Below are 16,939 nucleotides of genomic sequence, written 5' to 3'. Positions count from 1 at the left end.
GCAGTAACATAAGAATATCTTAAATAAACATTGAAATCGATTTCAATCAGTGGTACAACGCATCGTACATTTAATGAATAAATTATCGTATCCATTATCCATTGCTTTCTTTACAAGTATTTGGGCGCTTCGTGTGCGGTGGTTTTGGGGTTTCACCGTTGTCCCGTGAGAGGGTCCGAGTACAGGGCGACAAGCGACGACAAAGGCGACACCGGGTGACAAGACTGGCGACACAGTTTGGCGACAACTCGGTGGTCCACGAAGACTTCATTCACCGGGTGGTGAGACATAACGTCATTCTGTAGGGACGGTTTTTTACCTTTAATAATATACCCGTTTTGCCAGACTGGTCCTTTTATTCATGGTAACGATATCTCTCAATAACACGCGTGCGATGAATAAAAAATCTTTTGCGGAAGGCTATTCAAAGTGCACGATTTGGATCTATATTTTTACTAAGTTGAAGTAATTAATCGAAAATAAATTAAGCATGAAATGTAGGTATTATGTAGGTACTCTTCGTCCGCATAGGTAGTTGAGAAATGTAACAAATTAATCATATGTAGTTACTTTCCTGTTTCCCCAGAGTTACTAAGACCCTTTACGAGATCTTTTTCCTTATTCGATAATATCAAAAAAGTTTTATTTAATTCATTGGAAATTAATATATTTCAAAGTTCCATAACTTGTGATGGATTTGATTTCGATGGTTGAAAATACTTGGGTAAACCGAGAAATTTTGACGTCAGAGCTCCCCGTATCAGTGTTTTAAGTGATACCTACGAACATGAAAATATTAAAATTGTTCTGGGAGTCTAGCACAGTGACATCGATAATTTTACAAAATAAGATTAATAGGCGTAACTACCGATAATTTTATACTTTATACCGATTACCCGAGCACGGTTGCCCTGTTGATAACTAAACCAATGTTGAAAACGTAATAAATCAAAATTGGAATTGCGCTGGCATCACTGGCGCATCTCTCTATTAATTGAAATGTTAAAAATGCTATTAAATAAACACAATATCGAATTTAAATATTAACTTCAATGTACATTGGCAGACCGCGTGTACTTTTTGAGACTAAAAAGGGGGTTGATAAGTTCATGAGGTCGTAACTCACAACTTTTGTTTCTCGAAGCTGGAACGGAATCAATTGATTGCGTCTTAGATGAATTAATCTATGTTGCGTCTTAGATGAATTAATAATTCAGTCTATGAATCGCGTATACGATTTGTTTCAGTTCTAAGAGCTTAGTTAGTTCATAAGTTCATCAATAAGCCAGTTATTTTGCATAACGAACGACATCCAAAAAGTAGTGCATATTGAGAGCTTATCCGACACCTTGGATGCCGCGCTAAAAGGTTTTTTGTCTACCGACTGCCGGAAAAATTTTCTGACCGTGCTTGCAAATATCGCTGACTCACCATAGATAACAGGTTTCCTTAATATCATATCAACATAGGGCTTTATCAATCGTCCGTGCTAGACCTCCTAATCTTATAAACTCAATGCTTTGACAATGTTATCTAGTCACCACATTATTTCGAGTCCAAAAAAGGATTCCGTTTTATTACCAATTGAGGTTTTATTACCAATTGAGTATTTAAGACATATCGGTCACTTTAAAGCAAGTTTGAGTTTCTTCCTTTGAATGCCTTTATAATAAAAGCATTTAATATCATTAAGTACGCGGGTATCGGAATCGTCCGAGCTTTTTATTACGGAGGTATTAAAGAATAAAAGTACGGCATTTTGCTTGATGAAAAACAAGAAGATGTCCAACGAGAAATTTCGACGGTGTCTTCAATTACTGGAGTAAAGCAAACGGTCCACAGTGGAGAGAGATTTTTTGAATTCTCCAGAGCAGGAAGTGTTCAGAGCTGCACCTTATTTCGGGACTTAATATCGAGAGCTTCTGGGAAACGGACAATTTGAGCGAGATTCGCTAAATAACTGGCCGAAATAATGAAGACCCATTTTAATTTATTTTTCCGTGTGTGATACCTCACAGGAGTTCCAGCTTCCTGCAGCCAGTGGAACTATGGCATCATCATGTGGGATGTTCTGGCCACGAAATGCATTTGAAGCTACTTCAAATAAAATTTCCATTTGAATTCATGGTCGTGTCGTATAAATTCCAATGATAGAGAATGAATAGAATAGAGGTGGAAGTAAAGCGCATTTGGAGTGAAATTTGACTAAAATTCTCCAAATATGTGTTCTTAAGTCAGTTATGATAAGATTAATTAATGTTGAACCTTTAATGTAATTTAATTATGATGTGTGTGCTCATTTGATTGATACGAATGTAACCATGATAAGATCGTCTTATGCACAATTGATCCACCATCAAAATGAAGCAGCGCAATTAATTATTTTTTGATTTATGTTGCAAGTGACAGTAATTGAAAGCTTCAAGTTGTTTTCCTGAGAGATAGATTTTATTTATTTGTATTATACGACCATCTGGCTTTTACAAACATGTTATATACATGATAATTTAGTGAAGCAGTAATCATGGAGCCAAATTTGTTATAATTATATATATTTTTATTTGTGAAAAAATTGCCAACTGCATGCAATCTAGGTTCAAGCGAATATCTAAATGACTCAGTTCTGATATTGTTGTTGCAATTAAAAATAATTTTCGATCGAGTAGTTCTAGTTGATATATTGAAGATGATTAGGTTCAGTAAATCAGGGCTGTCTATAATACCACTACCAATTTTAAAAATAAAAGTCAAGTCGGGAACAAGTATTTTCTATCTATGAATTTCAATAATATTATTTTTTTCATAAAGTGGTTGTTATTTATAGTTTCTACAGGTAGACCGAGTTTATAATTAATATATCTTCTAAATTTAAAAACATTTTTTTAATGGAATTGGAGAGTATTTTACGAGGAAAGTGAGGGGACCAGATAGGAGAATTATATTCGACTTGATTTCTTTTAATATATACATTTTTTAATAAAATTCTATTTAACATTTTTAGCACTAACCATAAATTGACTAACCTTTTAGGCACTTTTTTCTTCCATTTCCTAACATTATCTCACGGTGATTAAATAAAATATTGCTTCTATTAAAACCTACCGTTCATAAGTCGGTCTAACCTTTTCAAAGTAATCGATATATCGATGAATGAACTCGATAGGTAAGTGCACAGGAACATAAAACAGGTTAAGTGATGGTCCGAGTAGTAAGTAGTTGGATCTATGAGAAATTGAACGGCAGTTATCGTGTCTTATGTCTTGTGTCTCGGTATTATAATACACGCTAGTGGTTTTGGTGTCAAAGTGAAAGTAGAAGGCTATACGATATCACGATTTTATGAGTAAAATCTATTGGGATAGCCCTTGGGACCGCGGAGAGGTAAAGTTCTTGTTTTTTACATTTAAATTTTTTGTATTAAACCGTTTTTTTTACCTGTCTTTGTCTTAAATAGAGATAACTCTCAATCGGTGAGATTTGCATCATGAAATTTGGAGATGGTCTCGATTTTTTAGATCAACGCAATTTTGTTTTGTTCGCTACGTTACGGGATTTTTGAAATATCCATTTACACGTCAAATCAGTCTCAGTTTTATGATAAAACAAGTATTGTTTGAAGAGTCGTCAAAATTATTCAATCGATTGGGTTGATTCAATGCTTTAAAATTTTAGTGTCATTGTACTGATATTTTCTAATCCAGTTAATGATTAATTTGTGGCCGTTTTTCTAAGAGCCAAAGCCATATTCAGTCACCATTGATGGTAATTATGGACTTATTTTCTTTAATTTATTCGTGAAAAATTTGATAATCACTTTTTTTTTGACATGGAATATCCGTATTCTGTATCACAAGCGTCATGTAGATTTCTGTTCATCTCAGGTAAAATAATATCGGTTCAGCGGAAGCTGCGTCGCATCAGTGCAACTCTGGTACCGGAGTACCAGAGCAGCAGAAGAAACACCGGGTACCTGTACCTGATTATCTGGGCAGACTGCTTGGCGCTGTTGATCGTGAACCAGTTCAAACCTTTATTAAGGTAATTCCACGCGTTGGTTAAACGCTACGAGAACTGAACTGCACATGTCGGATAAGCTAGGATAGGTAGGTACCTACAACATACATAAGCGCCCTTGTAGTTAATTTCAACAAAAAACAGGCTATGGAAACAATTACGTAAATTCTGTTTGAATTAGCAAGGAATTCCTAATTGATTCAAGTGAAGGTTTCATAAAATAGATTTATTACTTTTTATCAAACTACCTAAGTAGATTTCGAAATTAACTTCCACCATACTAAATAATACAAACACATATATAGATTTGAGATTCCCACGCTCAAAAGTATTATAGTGATTTATTTTTGAAATATTATATCGTTTTGCCCTACCTGATCTACCTCCTTCTTTAGTCAACGTATCGGACAGCATTTCAATGTCCATCATCAAAGGCGATGTGTCACATCTGCCTTGATGAGTGTAATGCTGTCCGAAATGTTGGCTAAATAAGGAGGTAGCGCAACACGGCATCACACCCCAACAATAAATTTCTAATATATTAATAATGTTTTTCACGTTACGTACCTACATAATCTGCAAATATATGTTACTTTAAAGGAGTTTTTTATCGCGTTTTTCGAAAACCTTTTTTTAAAAACAGTTTTAGTTCGATTTTTTTTATACAAAACACAATATATTGTCTGTATTTGAATTCTCCATTTTATTCCCGTGATAATGTAAATTTGTTCGATTGACACCATAACCAACAACAATTTTATGATAAAAACGGTATATAAGGCTAAAGATTTTAAACATAATGAATACACTTCCCTACGAATAATATGAAGGTTCCCACAGGTAAAACATCATTTACAACTTTAAAAAATGCATATGTGCCATAAAGAAATAAAAAAACGAAATGGTGAAGTAATATGTGACTGTTTTAAAAGCTTTTCAACTATGTTAAAACTAACGCAAGCCAACAATAAAAATAAATGTTTTTCATTTTGGGGCATCGAGACAACGTAGAAAAAAGCCAATATATAAATCTGAGCCTAACATTGGAAAGTTCCGATAAGCAGAGATCAGAGACCACGTGACGACCTAGCCCCAAAATAATACTACAGCATATCTAGTACCTACCTGCCAGGTCGAGTCAAGCCCAAATCTTCATTTGCATAGTACTTACTCTTGTACTTCAAGCATTGTACCTTGCACCACGTAGTTTGAACTTAAAATCACCTATAAATCACGGTTTTACTCCCAAAAAGGCAATGAGATGTATTACCCCATTCAAGATTTCAATCACTCGCTAAATCATTCAAAAACGGTGTTGTTTATATCTTCGTTGTAATTGTTTATATGGTATGATCGTTGATCCCTCTTTGCGGAGTGCATATGACTTATCGATCAAGTTGATGCGTTGAGATGTATTACCCCATTCAAGATTTCAATCACTCACACAACCACTGATCAAAAGCTTTTGCAGATATGTTTAAAGTTGTGTTTTGTATTCTTTGATGGTTGATCTCTTTTTGTGGAGTGTATATGGCTTATCTATCAAGTTGGTGACGTCTAGACGTAGTTTGAGTGATTCTAATATGGCGCAGTAATATTATTTCTAGAGACCAGAGTTGCTAGTCGGTCACGGTCACGGACAGGCCACACCTTTGATCATAAAACATAAAGGAAACGCATTGTGTGCGCAACAAGTGTTGTTTGAACAATTATTTATCGTTGTTGTCATTGTTACATGCTTAACTGTGCGGTCGCGAGATAAACGCGTCATAATCTTCCCGTTAGCCAAAATGATAGGAAAGTTTTGGAAATTCTAGAAACTCATGATTTATTTTGCTCTAATTTTATAGGTATCCAAAAACAAAAGTAAAAATTTAAAAATTAACAGCATTGAGGAAATCGTATGGTACGCTTGATCAGAACATCAAATTTACAGACTTTCCATTTGGATTTTACTTCAAAGAATGTGTCTAACCATGTTTGCTACACCATTTTCTATGGTAAGATATTCATTAAACCAGTCAGTCATTTAAAATGCTTGTTCTAATTCTTTAATCTGTCTATTATACCTACCATCGAAACTTATGACAATAGAAGCTAGTTTTAACCTCAACCCCCAAGTGTCACCACTATGTGAAACATTTCTAGTACCGGCATATTCTCCATGCTTCAACCACATGGAGTATATTATACCGTCTAAGCTTTTCAAATCAGTCCAAAGGCGCTGTGCGAAATAGTTCATAATCTATCCATACCAACACTATGTGAAATGGTTCGATCTTACCATAAATACGATCAATACTGCAAGTGTTTCAAACATTCTCGCAATAAATTGTGAAGTAGTTCATCCTACGCATGCAACTATTACGCTCAATCTATCCATGCGGTGGTATTTGTAATAGCACTAAGTAAAAGAGTTAAAAATTCCATACTAACACCAGTTGAAATAGTTCAATAAAATCATACACAAAAAATCATATTTTCAATAATGCTAAGGACGGGTTGTTTAGGAGAATTTGAACAATTCATCAAATTTCAACGTTCATTTTCGGGTTCTGTGAAATATTTATTCAAGTTCTGTATTAATATCATTGTAGGCTAGCTGCTTGAAAAAACTGAAATAAAAACAGAACTTGAAAATATCTTTCACAGAACTTGAAAATGAACGTTGAAATTTGATGAATTGTTCAGATTCTCCGAAACAACCCGTCCTAAGAGTAGTTAAAACAATCCATTTTCCAATATGTGAAATACTGCGAACACTACGTGCAGCTGTATTCCAAGTGGTAGCACTATGTGGAAGAGTCTAAATTATTTATGCAATCATCAGATGAAATAGTTCATCCTATCCATATTACCACGCTGTGAAATAGTTCTTCTATCACCGGTCCACAGTCTGCACTGCGTGAGGAGGGCGCGGCTCACGGCTCGTGGCTCGTGGCTCGTTACAGGCGGAATTGTTTAAAAAAGGTCGGAGCTATTTATACACATAATATTCGAGCTCTCTCGGTTCCTCGGCTGATGTCATGCCGGCGCGGGCGACGCCCCTGCTACCCCGGGGCTCGTGGGAACAATCTGCCAGATTCCGTTACCGAGATCGTTATATCGATCGATGTGTTCCGCAGATCGGATGCTGCTGATGATGTCACCTCCGAGGATGAAATTTCGCTGCAGAATTCTTTCGGTCGCATTTCTGCCACTTTTTAAAATATTCATAGCTCGGTATTCCAGCTACGGTATTCGTAATTCGTTTAGTGGATTAACTACTGTCTCTTTTGAACACCCTTTTATTAAAATTCTTTTCTTTAGGTCGTAAATACAACAACACAAATAATGTAGTGATCCAACCATGTGATGCATAATGCACCCTGCGTATTACATGGTCTATTAAAATGTATAACTAAATTAACTGAGTTTATACGCGTTTGTCGACAGGCTCTGAAAAGTCGGGTACTTACCAACCTTTTCCTTTCCTATATCATTCCTCTCACTTACCATCAAATTTACAACATATCCCGATTGATGCCATAGCCCCACAGGCACCGAACAGTGGCAACATTTAGAACTCTTACCATACACGCAGAAAACTTACTGATGTATAAATTGTTGATTAATGATATATTCTGAATGACTAATATTTTATTAGGAAATGGTCATGTACTCACATTTTAAAAAGTAATGTGGTTAAAAAAGCCGTACTAATTTCTCTCCGTCTATACTCATAAAACTACTAATTTAAACAACTTCTTATACAAACTCGTCTATTATTCTGCCCTTTGGCGCGACCCACCTCAACTTTTTAAGTCCAATTCTCCTGACACTCCTTCCCGAGACACATCTTTGTAGGTGTATACTTGGATAAGATACAATGTTTACAAATGAAATAATATATAATAAATAAATTGAGAGCTATCCATGAGCTAAATAATACCTATACATGAGCTAACTAATACATATCCATGAGCTAACTAATACCTATACATGAGATAACTAATACATGAGCTAACTAATATCCATATAACTTGATAAAGGATTCACTGTTTTTAACTAAATTAAAACTTCCTGATAAAAATATTGCTAATTTATTAAGCATCTCTTCAAATTATCCATCCTGTACAAAAAGCGATTGTAGGCCATCAACGAATGAATTGATGGGTATACTGATATTTCGTCATGATAGACTATTAAGACAAACGCAGGTGCGTGAACACGTGTTCCTATATTAAAACAAATTTACTAACACTTTATCAGGAAGCGGCTTGCAGTCCCGTTTTTAACAGGATTATCAATAATTTAAAGAGATTTTTAATAAATCAGCATCACTCATTTTACTCAGTAGGTCTTCTACCTAAATAGATACGGTATCAGTACCCTACATATAAGTATAGTGTTAATAAGGTCATAAAGAAATTAACATTTCATTAAAAAAAAACGTCTTCCTAAAGAGTTGATTGAACTTAGACAACAATTACACCACAAATTTATCTATTCTCTAGTTTAGATCATAATGGAATGAGATGCGCACTTGTAGAAAAAATATACAGAATTTAAACCTTAGAAACCTGAATAAAAAAACGCCAAATAAACTTTTTTACGTTTAATCTATTGTTTTGATTCAGACCAAAAACTAATATTCCAGCAAAGTAAAGTGAGAGCATCTAGTATAAAGATAGTGTACTAAATATTCAATTTTAAAACTGATGTGTCTTCTTACAAAAACGAAACAAGAATTATAATGCGGAACAACCGAAGATGCAGCTTCCAACAAATTAATAAATAAGATTATTAATCTAAAACATTAAATAGAAAATTTGCGATCTCATTTGTTCCAAATGAATTACGATCTATGCACCTACACATTAACCACTTGAATAAAAAAGAACGCAGGTTTTATTGACATATCAATTAAATAATCAATACTTAAACCAATACACAATCTCGTACGTACGTACACGAATGCGCGTATACACAACACAGGTAGTTGTAGTTAGGTATGCATATAAAACACAGAATCCGTCGTGACCCCGATTCCGTACGCGCGGTGTACTTTCGTATACTTTTACACATTATTAGGTGGGCAATAAAAGTCATCAAACGTGTACAGTATTCACTGTCCACTGTTCTCTGTTCTGCTCTGCGCATACAAAAGTCCCGCGTTCATACATAATAATGTAGCAATAGCTTGCCATCAATCGGAGCCTGCGCTTGTAAATCACAAAACGGCCAACGGACATACAACTGGTAATTATGAAATTTTAAAACCGCTGAAATAATAATACACGTCGTGATTCGTTTATCGGCGAGAAACCACGGTTGAAAAAATCCGCCATTAGCCCGCCTTGGTTCCGTTTTGCATCACACACAAAATGGCGAGGCTGTGGGCTAATGGCATCTTGTCTTCTCTGCCTCTTCTACTTGCTCGTCTCCTCTTCATCTTCATCTGCTTGCTTGCACTGATCGCTAAACATTGATGGCCAACGCAGAAATGACAGCTAATCAAGAGCCGATCAAATAAATACGATAATTGTAATATTTCTATTTGAAATCTAAATTTTGATTGACGGATGACGATAAAAAGCAAGCACTCGGTCATTGCGCGGATCGTTGCTGATGACAGCCCGGGGCTAATTTTAATTGATCTTAAATCAAGCATTGTGAACAAATTCACTGACTAACTTTACTCATGGAACATTTAGTTATGCGGTTGGTAAGAAATGTAAACATGTGTATGTTTTTGTAACTTTTAATTGGTAATTTTATTCGATTAAACAAAAAAATGCATATTTATGAGAGCCGTAATACAACATCGTGAACTGCAAGGAAGTGATACTTACATAATCCACTTAACCAACATAATTCATATTACCTACACAATCCATATAAACCACATAATCCATAAAACCTACCAAACTCATTTAACCTACACAATCCATGTAACTTACACAATCTATTAAATCTAGATAACTTATATAACCTACACAATCTATACAATTTACACAATCCATAAAACCTTCACAATCCATTGAACCTACACAATCCATATAACCAGCACAATCAATTTCACCTATATAATCCATATAGCCTACACAATCCTTATAACCTATCTAAACATACCCAAACAAAACTGTTAAATGGGGCCTCCATCACCTGCACGGGTATAGCATCCAGTGAGGCCCACACAATAAGTTTTAGTTTATTACTATTGTAAGCGGCAACAGCATAAATGTTGTTAATTTATAAAAAAACACTTCAAAAGCATTTTAATCACATTAGATTACTTAAAAAAAACATTTTACTGTTGATCATTGGCATATTTTTTTTGACGGTATTTACAAAAAAATCTGACAAAGCTGTTAGGAGTTAGAAAATAACCTAATTTTCTATAACTCTATACCTAGCTAGCTAGATTTATATATTATATCTGATTATTCAACCGCAAGCCATTCGGTCGATCTAAGAGATCGATCGAAATGTTTAGATGGTAACCTCTCGATTAAAAGCAATGCTCGGATGCCACTATGGAACGGGAAGCTGGAACGTGAGACCATTTTTTTATAAATATAAATGCAATGGTTTGATGCACTTTAGTTGACTGCAAAATGAATAAGTTATGCAAGTCTACACAAGAAAGTAAAAGTGAAATCGTAAGAGAAGTAATGATGGTTATTGGTTATGATTGGGTAGTTAACCATGTATGAGATGGTTTCTCACATAAAATAACCATATCCTCAAGTAAAGAAGGTCCACGAATATGTAGACTTGAGCTTGAACAATTGAACCTCTTTTCTGTATTTTCGTACCTTAGGAAATTCAAGACAGTTAAATAATAAGGCTTGTCAATTCAGTTATCTATAAAAGAAATAAAAAAAACTGTTCAATTTTTACTACACGAAAAATGAGTTTTGCTGATTTATTAAGAATCTCTTCAATTTATTGGTAATCCGGTTAAAAACTGATCTTTTAGTAAATTCCTAATATATCCGAACACATGTACATTCACCTGCATTTGCCTTGATAATAACGAAATGCGAGAATATTGGGATTTTTATGATCACGTGATCCGACGTCACGATAATACATTCGTATTTTACTAAAAAAATATCAGAAAACCCATCAATTCATTCTGCAACCATTTTTAACCGGATTAAGAATAATTTGAAGAGATTCTTAATAAATTGGCAATACTCATTTTTCTCCTTGTAGAAAAAGCGTTAGTAATTAAATACATAAACAATGAAAACAAATCAGGTAAAAAGTTGGATGGTTACGTAATTAATGGCAAAATGATGTATTTTAAAAAATACTAGTTTTTCCTAGAAACTTCCGATTAACCACTTGATCAGTAAAATTTATAAAATGCAAATCGCTTTAGCTTGGATTTAACATCGATCAGACGAAACGAATAGGGACGGTCTGGTGCAATATCTACGAATTTAGATATTGCACCAGTCCTGATTAATTTTAAATTACATTGACATTAAATATCGTGACGTTTTGGAAAGAAAATGAAAGTACCTTAGTTTTAAATGTGTACCTAAACAGTTTAGTGATAAAAAATAGAATACTTTTTTAACCATGTGATATACGTACTTACTTTTACGCTAATCAACAATACATCTACAATAAAAAATAACTAAATAATTACCTCACTAGGGGTATCGTGTTTGATAAATTGAATTCGGAATGGAAAGGTACCTTGAAATGGCTAAATCTATGTACGAGTATATTTAGTAACTCTCTCCCAATATTCCTCATATTCCTCTTACCTCACAAAATTCTCCAAAAAGGGACATTCACGTTTGTGCAAGCAAAATATTTTTAAAGAGGACAAGTTTTAATGATTTGTGCATACCGATAGTATCGAAAGTTTTAAGAAATAATTTCGAAGTAGTTTGGAACACCCGCCCGTAGTCCTTTCTTACCTCGCAAATACGCAAAGATACTGGGTGATGTTTAATAATTTGGTATAAATATAGACCTGCAGTTCATGAAACAATGTTCTTTTTATATTTTTTTTGTTCTTCAGTTTCCAATATTACTATAAAACAATTTTTTTCCATCCAGTACACCACTACATATGCGAGGGTCTCCATAAAACAGGTTAACTGTGAGTTTCTTGTATTTGTTATTTATTTGTGGATATCCCGATAAAAAAGGTGTGCATTCAAATTATTTGCGATCACCGTTGCCATGTCATTGTAAATAAATGTATTAAAAGAGCCATGAGAGGAAAAAGGTTTAATACTACGTTGAGTACTTATAACATAAAAAGATATTTTATTCAGAATTGTTTACACCAACTTTTAATTAAAAAAAAACTATTCGTATGCTTTGCATTTATCGTGTTTACATTTATTCATAAAATCATCTGTCTGAAATATTACACTTCATTTTAATTCCTGACAAAATACAACACATTTTTGTCATTCACGTGATGATTGGTTGACTTAACCTACTCAGCGAGGAGGAACGAAACAGAAAACAGACAGATTAGCACTCGAGTGTGCCATCGACAAACAATACTGAGTGTCAACTAACCGCATGATATATGTTAATACATTAAAATTCTGCGACTATATTGAGAAACATTTATTCTGCGATTTTCTTTGACTGCAACGCTTTCTTATGCCTGTTTTGAATACGCGATTGTCATCAGTCGTGATGATGGCAGGCATAGGGCTATAAATAATGCATGCGATTGATTGTATTGATTCGAAATGTAGGTGGGATAATGCTAATCATCATAGATGTATATCAAATTGATACTGAGCACTCATCTATAAAATTTTATTCACTTGAAGTAAGGAATACAATTGAATTCGACAATAATAAAAAGCAGGTAGGGTTCAAAACAAATTTGTAAAAATGTCTGTTTTATTATTTGATTGTCATTTATAAGTTGGTTCCATTTTTATCAGTTACACGATGACTTAAAAACGAAAAAAAATTGGATCCCCACAAAATTAACATAATATGTACTTTGATGTTTTGGTTACCTTTATTGCTTCCCATTCAAAATATATATGGAGTACAAATGTGTACAATCATTTAATTTTATGCTTAAAAAGCATAGACAAACTCACAGTACTAACATCAGTATTATATTTATCTTGAGGAGTTAAAACTGCATGTAAAAAGAGTTTACTGATAATTTAATTAGGATTTTTAGTAAAGGTTGTTCAACTGAACATTTATAATATTTACTTGTAAAGACAAATAATGACAATAACAAAGATGACTGTTTTTTATAAAGTTAAACCCAAAATATTTGGATAAATGTTTTAGTTATTAATCCCTGTTTATTAAAATAAAAATAGACATGATTTTATGTTAAGGTGTGTAGAGGTTCTATAAAAAGTTGACATTCAAAAAATTATTTCATAATTTTTTCTTTTTAATAAATCAAAACCAAAATTTCTTCTGAAATCATAAGATTTGTAAAAAAGAATATCTACCTGCATAATGATAAAACATGTTTTTTGTCTATAAAAAAACCTATTTCATATGAGGAATTACTCAATTCGTCCAAAGAAACGTTACTATCTCAATGACAATTATTTTATCATTTTTTTTTTCCAGCAGGTAGGTACGGGTAGGTGCAGGTAGGCAGGTTGAAAAAAAATGCTAATATGAAAAAAACGACGATTTCTAATTTGATTAAATAATCTTTACCTGACCGTTAAAATGGAAACAGATCGAAAAAGAGATCTGCAATATGAAAAACAAAAAAAAAATTAAGGAGGGATGACCAAATAAGGCTTAAAAAATTACTTTATAATTATTTCTTGGGGCCATTTAAGTAAGAAGATGATTGGCTTTATTAATAGATGATTAAATTTCTTTACGACAGCTATAAAGCCATTTTTGTAAGGTTCATCAAATAGAATAATCTACATAAGATCACCAAGACCTACAACATCCATACTTGAAAATAATTACCTATCATATCATCATTTGCGGTAAAGAAACAACGACGGAGAAGAGTTAAACGCTAATCGATTTCTTTCTCATTATTATAACGTGTTGTGCACGTGTGATTTATACGTAATATAATTAAAAGCTCAAAAAGTTAAAACAAAAGTCATCTTACCATGTTTTTAACACTCAGTTGAAAAAACTTAAGCAGAATATCTATCCCATTTAAAATTCAAAGGCTATTTAAAAATAAGTCAACTGATATAATTTTATTTAAAAAACACAATCATATTTGATTTCTAAAAAATAATTGACATCAAAGTTTTGGTTATAAATAATAATATAAAGTGATCCACTGTTATTACCGTGAAGAATTTTTGTTTAGTAACACTCGTGTTTTACAGATCGCGGTGCCTCTACCACTGTGCTGGGTTCTCAACAAGAAGTTAGTACGAGTATAGCGAGCGTCAAGCGATGCGGGCTCTTGGCGCGGTACTGAAGTCATATTACTCGTATGGAAGTGATATCAACGCGCGGAAAGAGGGAAGCGTCATCGGAAGTGGAAAGAAAGCCTTTCGACTTGGTGAAACGTGCGATAGAAACACAGCCTCACAAAACAAGCACATACAAAAAACAATTCTAACATTACATGCAATATTATATTAACAAGAAACATTTGATTTCAACCTTTTGCCCGAGTTGCTTTAAAACTGATTATGGTTGGATCATATTTGAATATACGTGCTTTGTTTAACTACACTACTTCTGTTGTCCCGTGAAATTTAGCGACAAAAGGATTACACACGGTGGATTTTCACTGACATGTGGGATTTTCAGAATACCACGTGACTTGTTTTCACTTTCATTATTATCTCCGGTTTTGTGACGCAGATCAACCGAGATTATTAGATTAGTTGCGTACAAAACCCGTGTTACAGTAAATACAGTCATAGTAATTGGAATTTTTTGGTTGAGAAAGAATTTATTAAAAACTTTGCAATATCCTATAAACAAAAAGTATGTTTACAGTTTGTTAACCTAAGAAAAAGTCACCTGGTGGTTCCGGTTAGGAAAAACGCAATATAATCATTATAATCACTCTCAAATGAAAGTAGATATATCTACCCACAAGATAAATTAACTTAACAATCAATCGGTGCTCAATTTGGGAGACAAGTATGTGTACCGCAGCATCGGGAATGATTTATTGCATAACTAACTAATTAATTAGATAACATCTCTACCATAGATCACCCCAAGCGCTTTGCGACGTTTGGTGATTTAGCAGGAGTCCCTAGTATGGGCGTTGGCAGGGTACACAGAAAAAATAAAAGGAAAAAAAAGAACTTTGTAATTGGCGTCGAAACTAAAAATGTTATTTTTTTATAATGGTGCCAGATGCAAACGAAACGCGTCGTCTCGGTCGGGGCTGGAGGTCTGCTTAGGCTCAAGAGGTCCAACCTCGTAGTGGAGGTGCTCCTGCCAGGAAAAGATTTGAAAAAAATATATTAACGACACACAAAAAGCCCCAATGAGAAATAAAAGTTACTTGAGGCATAATATGTTATCTTTGGGGATGCTGTAAAAATTGTACTTATTGTATATCTATTTTCCATAGAGCCCCAGTTAGATTCCAAAATGATATACACTGAGGACACATAATTCAGAATAAAAATTGGAGTTCGAAATTTTGCTTGTGCAGTGATGAAGTACTTAGATAGCTTCCCGAAAAGCTCTATAAAAATTTAAGCTGCCCCCCTAGCTAAGAAGCTGGCAATGCCCCTGGTCCCTGGTTCATAGGTGGTAGGCTTGTATCGGTGTAGGCGGCGGATGCATCTGCCCACCAACTGTGTGGCAGGCCAGATCGGGTATCAAAATAGACTGGTTGAAGGAGATCTTTTGACATATCCAGCAGGAATCTCTAGAAACATCGCCTTATACCGCAGTATAAGGGATGGATTCATGCCTCCGTCACTCCTGGATACACTCACCCCAAGATTCCTATACATCTCTATACCATTTTCCTTCCCCGAACTTCCCCTCCTTCCTTTTCTAAAATGATCCTTCGTACAGCACCCCCATAGATAACATTTACTTAGGACCTTCTTTATCTAGCTAATGTTAGAAAATTGTACGTAAATGAATTGTCTCATGTAATCCCTTATCTAAAATATTTAAAAAATAATTCATATTTTAAAATGTTATCATTACGTAAGAGCCCAAACTAGTCAATATGACTACGGAAACCTTAATTTTGTATGTAATTTAAAGATGCAAAAGAAATAATGGGCTGTAAGAGAGATAAGTATTGTTTTTTTTTAAATTTTTATTATTTGAAGAGATTATATTATATGTATATAATATTCTCCACGCTAGGAGTACACCTGCGTTGTCAAGGGTTCCATGATAACTCAACACAGTAACAATTCAACACACTTTAAAAAGTGATATAAAGTTATTAGAAAAAAAAATTTTAAACCTAACCTAACCTAACTTAACCTAACCTACTAAACCCAGTTAATAAAGTTTTTGTTTCATCACTTTCCATGACTTTATATAACTTTTTAAAGATGAGATGAATTATCATTGTGATGATTTATCCGGTCACCGTTGCCGAGGACATTGTTTAAGGGTAAATTGATTCACTACTATTAATATAAAATATGCAAAGCTACACCCCACATGATAAAACAATGATATATTTGAGTACATTAAATTTTATACGCATGACATCGCGGAAAACTTACTTTACAATTTACTATAATTAAAAACGCAAGAAGCATTCTGCATTATACATCCATATTTTAAAAGGTAGGAATTCATTAAAAAATTAAAATCCAGAAGATATTAAGAATGATAATGTATTCATACATCGTTCTTTCCCTTGTTCATTATATGTAAGGAAGGAACCAGATCTTCTCAGAAGATACAGCTTGACAAGGGATCAAATAATTATCTGGTAATAACAAACATTCTCCCCTTGTCTTGATCGTTAAAGATAAAAAACTGG

The 16,939-nt window shown here is 33.9% G+C and overlaps 1 protein-coding gene across 1 annotated transcript in view; it reads right to left on the bottom strand.

Annotated features, from left to right (window-relative positions):
• The window catches only part of LOC149420945 (uncharacterized), a 35,556-nt gene extending 21,143 nt beyond the window's left edge, over positions 1–14,413 (bottom strand). Inside the window, exon 1 of the mRNA XM_089635304.1 lies at positions 14,295–14,413. The gene's annotated coding sequence lies outside the window, so the exon portion shown is untranslated. The remainder of the gene's footprint in view (positions 1–14,294) is intronic.
• Positions 14,414–16,939: the final 2,526 nt, after the last annotated feature.

The sequence above is a fragment of the Hesperophylax consimilis genome, chromosome 9 (genome assembly GCF_061612785.1).
Source record: "Hesperophylax consimilis isolate HC1 chromosome 9, BYU_Hcon_1.0, whole genome shotgun sequence".
Lineage (NCBI taxonomy): Eukaryota > Metazoa > Arthropoda > Insecta > Trichoptera > Limnephilidae > Hesperophylax > Hesperophylax consimilis.
The sequence above is the reverse complement of the archived record's forward strand: the minus strand, read 5'-3'. Positions and strand labels throughout refer to the sequence as shown.